Source organism: Anarrhichthys ocellatus, unplaced genomic scaffold (assembly GCF_004355925.1).
Source record: "Anarrhichthys ocellatus isolate YVR2014 unplaced genomic scaffold, GSC_Weel_1.0 scaffold10, whole genome shotgun sequence".
In the NCBI taxonomy this organism is placed as follows: domain Eukaryota; kingdom Metazoa; phylum Chordata; class Actinopteri; order Perciformes; family Anarhichadidae; genus Anarrhichthys; species Anarrhichthys ocellatus.
The window spans coordinates 10,508,352-10,518,970 of NW_022280040.1; the positions used below are offsets into that span (position 1 = coordinate 10,508,352).

The following is a 10,619-nucleotide window of genomic DNA, read 5'->3' on the forward strand; positions in this document are numbered from 1 at the left end:
ACTGACTGCAACGTAATGCATGCAATATACTACGCTCAATAAAGTGACGTAGTATGTGTGTGAGTGAGAAAGACTACTTATTGTGGGTTGGAGGGTCAAACTCACAGAACCTGCAAACCAGAAGACCAGTGCTCATGTCCCAACGTGTTGTTGAGTTATTTAGTTTCGTTAGTGATGTCTTTTCCATACCCATGTTACGTTGTTTATGTTTTACTTGGTTTATGTACTTATTTTAAGCCCAACCGTGATGTTTATCCTGAACCTAACCAAGTCGTTTTTTTTGCCTAAACCCAATATCTAAACCCGTCGGCTTTCGGTCTGACAGCGGATAGGCGTCTGAGGCTAAAGTTCTGGGTTTGCATTGTAGCCAGCGGGTATCGGGGCCAAGACTTCATTTTGCTTGCGCTGCTCATCGTTCACGGTCCGATTAGAAACTTGAGACTGGAGAGAACGCTTCCAATACCAAAATATTGTTCTGTTGCCTACAGATGCAATGCAATCTCAGAACTCACCTGCTATCTTCGGACGACGATTTTGATTTGACCGTACCAAGTAGTTGTGTTGCCGTACGTATACGTAAAATATCTAGTGCGAAACATATATTTGGTTCAGCGTAGCCGTGGTTTGCAGAGACGTACAATGCAGACATTTCATTCTGGTGACTGGGTTGGCCTAAAGCACGTGGAGAACCACACAAGGAACAGCAGCAGAGCGTATGACAAAGCCTACATGTCACTACGCTCCTATATTGAGAGCTATTGACGGCTAAATTGCCTCGTCAACATAATTGGCCAATAAAGTTGACTCTGGTTGTGTTTCTATAGAAGGGTAGATATAATTGACAGTAATCACGCTGTAATCAAATCACAATTACAGCGACTGTCGCTGGATGATTTTTCTAATGGCTCAATATCTTCAATCAGCTCCAGTTAGACTCGTTTAAGGACAATTAATCATTGATTAATCAAGGGAGGAGGGTGGTAAATATTTACTTATTAATCATACACATTTCTTGTTTTGCTCATGATTATTTTATAAGCCACTTTTCTTATAATGCGTGCTCATGTGCGCGGGTGGGCGTCCCTGATTGCACATTCATCATGGATGTTAGACCATAATCTTTCATCCCTGCTTCAGACGGTCTGTGGATAAAAAAAACAGTGGTGAGCCAGGACCACAAAGTTAATAGACTATCACTCCCCGTAAAAAGAACCGAATGTACTATTCAGGAGGGTCGTATTCAAAGTGTGAGAGGGGTCGTCGCAAAAGCGAGGACGAAAGAAAAAACTGGGGGAAAGTGAGTGAAGCGAAAGAGTGTATTTTGAGTTCTGCGGGTTAATTCGGTGCCTGTCAGCTACAATTGCCATGTCTAAACATTCATGAGCCGTGGAGGGGATGGAGGGAGGGATGGAGGCAGGGAGAGGGAGGGAAGAGGCTGAGAGAAACGTGGGGAATGGATGGAGCAACAGCACAGCACTCAGACACAAGAGGGAGAGCTGGAGAGGCAGCTGCTGCGAGAGCTCGTCCACAACGCTTTGAGCAGGTAGAGCGAGCACGGGCAACTGAGGGAGAGCGAGCACAGGCAACAGAGAGAGAGAGAGAGAGAGAGAGAGAGAGAGAGAGAGAGAGAGAGAGAGAGAGAGAGAGACAGAGAGAGAGAGACAGAGAGAGAGAGAGCAGGCGGGGAGCAAGTCCTATCTTTTTCACCTGAAGATTACTTTGTCTTACACTGCTCTCACCCTCAGCGCTGGAAGTAGATGATCAGGAGGTGCCAGCTCTCGGTCTCTTGATCTTTTTTTTTTCCCCCCCGGGAGGTGGGGAGGTTCAGCTGGACTTCTCTACAAAACCCCGGTGATCAGCCTCTCCTGGAAGGACTGAGAAATAGAAACCGGCACTTGAAGGAGACAGGACTGAAAAAAAAAAAAAAAAAAAAAAAGAAGTGAGAAAACTGCAATAGATGGCTCTCTGGCTGCAAGGGAAGAGAAGTTACAGACAAATCAGCTTTTAAAAAGGTAGGATTTATGTTTAATATGCATCTGGTAAAAACTGTATTGCCTCAACTGGTGACTGACTGCTTACATGTGGATCAATATCAAATATTGTTTTGTTGCACACAACGATCAGAGCAACCTGTTACAAGGTAAGTCTTTGTCCGCTGCCCTTTTTAGTGCTCGCACACTGTCTCGCGTCTGTGTGTGTGTTGCAATCATGAACATCACATATTGACTTTGGAGAGCCGCCACATTTTCCCTTGTTTTATTTTGACTGAGCCACATGTGGTAAAAATGGTGCGACAACAAGGTAAAGTGGAATAGAGAGAAGGGTCAGAACACAAGAAGGTGAGCAGAGAATGAAGAGAAAAATTGTAGAGGGAGAGGTGAAACAAAAAGAGATATGTGGGAGAAACAGAGTTTGAATGAGCGGGGAGGGGAGGGGAAGGGGAGTGTGAAGGAGAGTTGGGCTGATGAAGATAGATAGAAAGAGTAAAAGAGGAATAAGAGGAGGAGGGATGGAGGACTGGAGTGGCGGAGGGGGCTCGCTGGCAGCCACCTCAGTAACCAAGGCAGCTGACATGAGGGAGAGCCAACGGGGGACAGTGGGATTTCTATTTTTCACCCTTGCCGAGATACGCCAGGGCTCTGCCAAGTCCCCTGCCTCATCCCCCCGGGATAAAGAATTCATTGTGCGGAGCTGTGACCGAATTCATTAAGCGTCTACATGTACTCTTTCCTGGCCACTCTTACTCACACTCTCTCTCCCTCTTTTTCTTCCCCGAACTCCCTCTCCGACTGATACTCCCTCTCTCCCCCCTTTTGCCTCATTATACAGTCGTCTCAATTGGCCCGACGATCAGCTCGACTTGTGTTGCATCAACAGTTGTATTTTGTAAAGCTCTGCAGAGAATAACAAACGCATACGGTCGGGTTCTTGAGGGAGGATAATCTGTCAATAGGGCCACTTTTGGCAAGACTGGCCCCAACGTTTATCCGCCTTGGCGCATCAGCCTTTATGCAGCTATAAGGGTCACGGGCGGTTAAATACGCGGAGGCTCGGTGACATTGCCGGCGTCATGGGAATTTGGGGAATTTTAGGGCAGTTAAGGGTGTGAAATCAGGTTGACTTTTTGCAGTTTGAATGTCAAACTGAAATGCTGTAAATAGAGAAGAAAAAACAAAGCTGTGTATTCAGTATTTTCTTCCATTTCTTATTTAAAACTACAGGACGTGAACACATTAAAGTGATTATAACATATTATTTAATACTAACAGGTGAATCACATGACTACCTGTGTGTGAAAGGGGTTGCTTGCAGTGACAAACCCACAGAGTTATCACCCCACTCTGCAGTTCCTCTCAGCTCAATTGAGTTTTTTTATTGTCTTTCAGCTTAATTTTTGGGGGTTTTACGACCTGCAGCTTTACGGTTTTGGTCATTAAGTTTCTTTTTCAGCAGCAGGCAGCTGTGTTCAGTGTAAAAGCTCTGAAAACCAACTTACAGCTACCTGCCGAGCACCACACAAAGTTACATTTGAATGGCTTCTCACAGTTTTCTTTGAATAAATGACTATCTAAGAGGTCATAGTGAAAACAAAAGGTCGTTTTAGAGAAGGGGAAGACGGAAATGTGCAAAGCTTGGTTCAAATGGTTTTTGCATGTATTCACTTGATGTATTGGTCTATTCATGCCTCTCCAAGTCATTATCCCTTTAGGTTAAAAGGCTCCTTATTGTTTCTGGTACGTGAGACACTTTGCTCGTGATGAAATCAATAGCCCAGTAAAGTCCTAATTGAATGACTGCAGGGCCTGGTGATGCTTTATGGGACACCAGAAGGCGCCTTTGAGAGCATGCAGAATAACAAGGACGCTGCCGGCATTGTTGTGGTCTGGGAAACAACGTCCTGTCAATCAGCCAGGCCTGGCAGGCGTCAGCGGCAGTGTGTTAGGGCTTGTACACTTGCCATGTTACGCTTGAGCTCGTCGCTGGTGTCAGATTACCTCTAATTAGCTTTTTGCTATTTTGAAACACAGTTTTTTTCTTTGGGCTCATTTGTTGGTTATGCAGCACAGTAATCTCAGTGCTACGCCACACCGAGGAGTGGTACCGGAGATGTCATCGCGGTGATCGAAGACAGAAAACACACCCTTGGTGCGGCGACAGTTGACAGTAAATGGACGGATGTCAAAACTAGATGATGTTTTCTGTACAGGAAGCCGTCTCATGTTATTTTGTAGCAGCGTGAATCCTTTGGTTGGAGCTGAAACCCATCTGTTTGAGCTGCTGATGGATTGACTGACCTCGGGGCTCTTGTCGCCACTTCAACACAAGCATACGATTACAATGCATACTTTGGGAGGTTCACGCTCACGCTGCAGAATCTCCCCCATCACTCAGTTAACCAGTTTGTCTACAATGGAAAGGGTGTAGATGCTTCACAGTGGATATGTATGGTGAATTAGAATCACTTTAAACTGGAATGAATGGAAGTCTTGAACATTTAGTGGATTGAATAGTACAACTAAACCAATTAAGGACAAATGTTTTACTAAATAACTTTAAAGGTAGAGTTCGCAGGATTTGGTGGCATGTAGCCTTGTGGCTGCAGATTGAAAACCACCCCCCCTCCCCGAGACCACCCTTACCTCAAAAACACTATTACTACTACACCTTTTGAAGCAACGGAAGTCAGATAGCAGCTGGTGGCATCACGTTTTTTTACTCAAGCAAGTTGGATTGTCCGTTCTGGGCTACTGTAGAAACATGGCGGTGCAACATGGCGGACTCCATGAAGAGGACCTGCCCCCTCTGTAGATATGAAGGGGCTCATCCAAGCTAACGAAAACACAAGTTATTTTTTTCAGGTGATTATACACTGATGAAAATAATATTATATTCCATTTCTGCTAATAAATCCCCTGAAATGTTGCACACTGGCCCTTTAACTCTTGTTACTGCCTTGTTTTCTTCTAGTTAATTGGAAGCAGAGGCTCTGGCTGGTCTGTCTGGCTCTATATTCATAATGACGATTCATCGGCTAACAGCTTTTTCCTGCTTCAAACTATTGTTCTCATATCAGCCTTTTAAAAATCCACTATTGGTCGACCTCTGATGGGAAGTAATAGATAGCATAAAAGAAAATGTCAACACGCACTCTCAGAAATGCTGTCACGTGTTTACGAAACCACCGATCCAATCTGTACAATCATACTGTCTAAATCGATCATTTTTGTAGGTATAGCTGGATTTATCAACACCCCAATGTTGATAAATCCAGCTATTGTCTTAATCAGATTACTCTTTATTTGTGTGAATGCATGTAGTCAGTGTTTCGGTGGAAATATAGATTTGGTTTTTCTCAATTTGCACAAATTGCCATATTTCATAGAGACTAATTATCTATTGAATTACCAGAACACATGCTATAGTAGGATATGTATCAGTACTGAGATATGAAATTACCTATATTAGGACAGAAGATTTTGGATATATCGCCCAGCCCTAAAAGGGTTAGAAATGTTATCAGTTTTAGCAAAACACGTCTGCACTTTGAAAAGACTGCAGTGTCTTCACAAAGAGTTACAGCCAGCACTTATTCCAGATGCATCTGTTTAGCACTCCAAGTTAAAGAAGAGGCACATGGTGGACAAATGGACCGAGGCAGCTAAAAATACAACAGTAATTTAAACTGTCCGCAGCAATAAATCTAATACAACTCCTCCACCTTAAAGAACACCTACAACAAGTAATAAGTTTATTCCCGTGACATTCTGAGTTCCTAAACACAAGCAACACCTCCCCCTCCCCCCTTTTTTTCCCTCAGTGTGTCTAAAGAACAATAATGTGTGTGACTCATACGTGTGCACGGCCCATTGCTTGTGTGTTAGTTGGAACAAATTCCTTAATGCTGGAGCCTGATCACGCACCAGCAGATGCAGGTTTTCGTTTCATTAAGCTGCTCCTGCAACTCAAAACTCAGACAGTGAATTATTCCATCCCCTCTTGGGTTGAAGAAAGCAATCATGTTTTTCTTTCTCTCCTTTTTACCAGAACTGACTCTTAGGTAATGCATCCATTCAAAGTGAGAGTTGCTCAAAGTGAGAAACACCTCATCTCTGAAATTAATTTGAATTGATTCGCCCTGGTCCTTTCCCCCCCTTCTGCTCTAACAGGGTCTTTAGAAGGAAATTTCAAACGATAAAGGCTACATGTGAAAATCAATTTCTAAATGAAGCAGATCCGAGAGAAGAGCCGTCTCTCCCAGTAGTCCTTCCTGTGGACAGGAGAGCAGGCTGAGCACATACTAAACTGGCTTTTACTGTTGCACGGTAACTAACACACTGTAGACCTCATTAGTTTTCTCAGACCCAATTGGGAATTTGATGTATGAAAAGACAGCTTTGCCTGTGTTAATTAATTTACTTGATTGTCATTATTTGTTTGCACTCATATTGCTCATTTTTTATGATCAACATGACAAATTGGCAATAAACCGGAACGACAGAGGTTAAAGACGGTTTGAAGCCATCTGGTCTGCTGTAATAATTTTTAGTGCAGTGTACAGACACCTCGTCATCGCCCAAGGAAAAACAATGGCTTTGCTACAGCTGTGTTTCATGAGAAGACCCTATTGTTCCCTCGGACCCTATGTTGCCCGGACCCTATGTTCCCTCAGACACTATGTTCCATCGGACCCAATGCTCCCTCTACCTTACGTCTCTCAGCTTTATGATCCATCAGCCCCATTACCCCTAACCCTTATGTTTCCTCAAATCCAATGTTCCCCCAGCCCAATGTTCCCCCAGACCCTATGTTCCCTCAGACACTATGTTCCATCGGACCCAATGCTCCCTCTACCTTACGTCTCTCAGCTTTATGATCCATCAGCCCTATTACCCCTAACCCTTATGTTTCCTCAAATCCAATGCTCCCCCAGCCCAATGTTCCCCCAGACCCTATGTTCCCTCAGCCCTAATTAAGTTGATAGGTAGACTTACCACGAGCTAGGAGATTGCAAAAACAAAGACACATGCATCTGTAGAAGCCAAAATGATGTAAGCATTGCACTCCATGATGGGATTGGCGGACTGAAAGTAGACAGAAGAATGTCAAACTGTCTTACTTCTGTCAAAAAGAGGACACAGAACAGTTGAGGAGGCTGCACCCTGAATTAAAAATCACCAGCTTAATTCATGCAACAGCAAATGTGCTCACTGTCAACCTGTTCAAACAGCCTACCTTCCCAGTTATCACACTCTGGATTAGAGCACCTGGAAAAACACCTAAAATATAAGCGCAAACTATGGTTCCTAATTATATCCAAATATTCCCTATTTCATTTTTAACAATCCATCTCTCAGGCATAGGCGAAACAATAAACAGCTAATCAACCTTCAGCCAAGACCAAAATAATCATCACATTGCATCAGGAATACAGAGTGACCTTGGTCCTGGCAGACAGTGATTATGTTTTATTGGCCCAAAAAAAAAATCAGCCCAATACTCACCGATGTACTCTGGCTGAATAAAATGGAGCGCAGTGGGGGATGAATTATAGTCTCTGGAGCCGGTGAGCTCCACTCAACTTTTTTTCCACTCCTATAGCAGTGGAGAGGATGAGCCGCTATAAATCTGACCAAGACATCCATTAGGTTTCTGTTCTCTGCAGCACCCAGGAACGGCTACTCTTTTTCTCTGCTCTTTGGCTCAGCCCCGACAGAAACATAATCTGTAATGTTTGTTAAATGCTATTAAGGATTATGTTTTGAGAACGTACAGAATCTGTCTCTTTAGTATGCTGTGTGTTTAATTACTTAAGTTGTCCAAATAAACCACTGGAATACCAGAAATCACTCAGATCACTTTCCTCTGTCAAGGCCACACTAGAGGTCTTCATGGTTCCAATATTTTCGACCTGATCTGAACCCATCGTACGGAAGTTAAAATACGGACCCAATCCGAAAAGGGATCCAAGGACAGTCGGAACCTCTCCGAAATAGACTCGAGGGCACCCCAAGAAACCACAAACTGTAGGAAATATGTCTCCGTAACGTCACCCATAGGTTTCTGAAGAGTGTTTTTGAAGTGTGCGTCTCCATTCGTCGCCATCTTGGCATACAGCCCAACTCTAAAGATGAGCAAATAGGTGGATCGTTGGTGGAGCTGAGGCGGGCCCGGGTGATGACCTGAGAAGAAAACCACCCGTCACTCAAATTATGCCTAACCTTAAACTGTAATATCATTTATATGCTCTTGTGAAATAGGCCACTTCTGAAAAGTTTTAACTACATGGAATATCAAAAGTATTTCACTGGAATCCAACAATGCTATGCATCAAAAATGGAAAAGATTGGAAGAGCTGCAATCGTAGTGAAAGTAGTTTGTACTATTTTAAACTGTGGTACTTGGGTTTGGTCTATACTGATATATTCATATTTATCCAAGCAATTTGGGATGAAAAGGATTTTGCTGAAGGAGTTCAGCACCTACGAGTGAAAATATTGAGTTATTAAAAAATAACTCAATAAAAGACACTTTATGGCTCTCTACAAAAAAAAAAAAAAGGCTATAGTTCTTCCCTGGCTCAAGGCCAAATTATCTATTAAACCAAAAATCTGAAAGATTTAATAAGTATTTTCTAAGATGGGTGTTTTCATCTGGTTTCTGGTGCAGGCTTGATGTGAAAGCAGCTACTACAGTACTGTATTTGAGTGTGTGTGTGTGTGTGTGTGTGTGTGTGTGTGTGTGTGTGTGTGTCCTTCCTGTGAATACATGTGGGGGTGGATGTGTTTGCATCAGCGCACACTCCTCATGAAATATGACCTCTGGAAAAGTTTCCTGTCCACATTCTCCTCCCTTGAACTCCAATCCATTATCTCCAGGTATCAAATTCACCCCAACAGGTGTAGTGTGTTGAATGACACGGGCCCGAGAAGCAAAGGATGAGGTGCCAAGTGCTGGCTCTGCTTATACACACAAAAACACGTATACCTGCATACCTTTCACATTTCACATTTCACAGAGGCCCCATCCCGCAGTTATTGCCCGCATCATCTGCAGCTGTGAGGGAAGTGAGAGCGTCACGCCATGACAGTCATCTGATTGAAGTTTAGTGAGGTTTATTTCTTTTTTCCCCGTCTTGGAGGGGATGTGACTTAAAGTTGTGTAGGCATATTGCACTGTAAGATACAGTTTGCTCTGATTGTCTGGGAGGCTTTTATATCAACTTTATCCTCAAACATCTTTTTTCCCTCCATATCCCGAAGCATCCAATCGATCGAGCGTGAGTCATGTAGACAACGAAGACAAAGTCAAAAAAGAAAAGTCTCACTTCTGTTTCTTTCCTGCTGTTTGCTGAGACACACAAGAATTGCTAGCTGCTGTTTTCAACAACTTTATAGTACTGGGAATGAAACGGTTTTAACTCACCCAAACTCTACTACACCGCAACATCCATCTGTTAACGTAAAATATATGAAATCATTATTTTATAGTAATAATGGATCAAATGAGAATATGTACAATAATGTAAAAGGGGCCGCTTGTAGTTATAAACCCACAATTAACACACTCTGCAGGCGCTTTGGCTTCTTTAAGCTCCCTGTTTTGGTTCTCGCTCTCACATTCTCTGATTTCAGACATTGTTTTCAGCTCAAAAGCTCTAGAAACCAAATGCACACTACATGCCCAGCACCAAAAATCAAGAGACAGACACAGTAAGCTTCAAGGGTGTGAACATAGCGGCGCGTTTAGCAGCTAAAGAGACAAACAAGTCCATCAAGAGACGGTGGAGACCAAAACAGAGCGAAAAGGAGAGTGAAACACGACTCCAAATGAATGTCAACGTTGCTCCGTGTGTCTACTGGATGTGTAAATACGCAACTGTTTGATTAAGTGTTTGCCATTAAAATATGATGAGGTGTCAATGTTGTGATTACAGTTTACAGCCGCCAAGTGGCCAACAATCACCTAATACAGGCCCAAGAAAATGTTCCTATTTGCTCATATTCTTTATATAAACTTGGATATTTCTACTTGTAATGTGAACAGTTAGCATGGATGAAAGTTTAAAGTTAATGGTGACTGATGATCTGCTGATTAAAGTGTTTTTTCAAAGAGTCTTCTGATGTGAGAATAATCCTCTCACAACATAAAACTGTTTCATTAACAGTATTTTGGTTCGACCAAAGTTGTTTGATTTACTCGTGAATGCGAAGTGAAAAGTTGCAATGCATTAGACCGCATTTATAACACATTTATAACACATTTATAACGCATTAGAGCGCATTCATAACCAATTCGATCGGTTATAAGTTTGATAAATATTAAGCTTAACAAATTGATGCAAGACAAATTGAACCCTGATGTTTTTTACCCAAGCTGAATATGTGATGTTAAATTGCCTGAAATCAAACGATTGTTTCACTCTATTTTAAGAATAATGAGATTTGAAATATGATTTATGATGAAATTACTTGTAAGGACGTCATATTGTCTTGCAGTTGAATGATACATGCTGCTGAGTCCCAGTGAAAGAGTTTAATTCAGAACCTATTTATTTACACGTCACCGACGCCTTGTTGCAGTGATGGAGCCGGGGGGGGGGGGGGGGGGGGGGGGGGGGG

At 42.8% G+C, this 10,619-nt stretch overlaps 1 protein-coding gene across 1 annotated transcript in view; it reads left to right on the forward strand.

Annotated features, from left to right (window-relative positions):
- The first annotated feature begins 1,631 nt into the window (after nucleotides 1-1,631).
- The window catches only part of LOC116384865 (cadherin-20-like), a 64,574-nt gene continuing 55,586 nt past the window's right edge, over nucleotides 1,632-10,619 (forward strand). The window contains exon 1 of the mRNA XM_031849864.1: nucleotides 1,632-2,012. The gene's annotated coding sequence lies outside the window, so the exon portion shown is untranslated. The remainder of the gene's footprint in view (nucleotides 2,013-10,619) is intronic.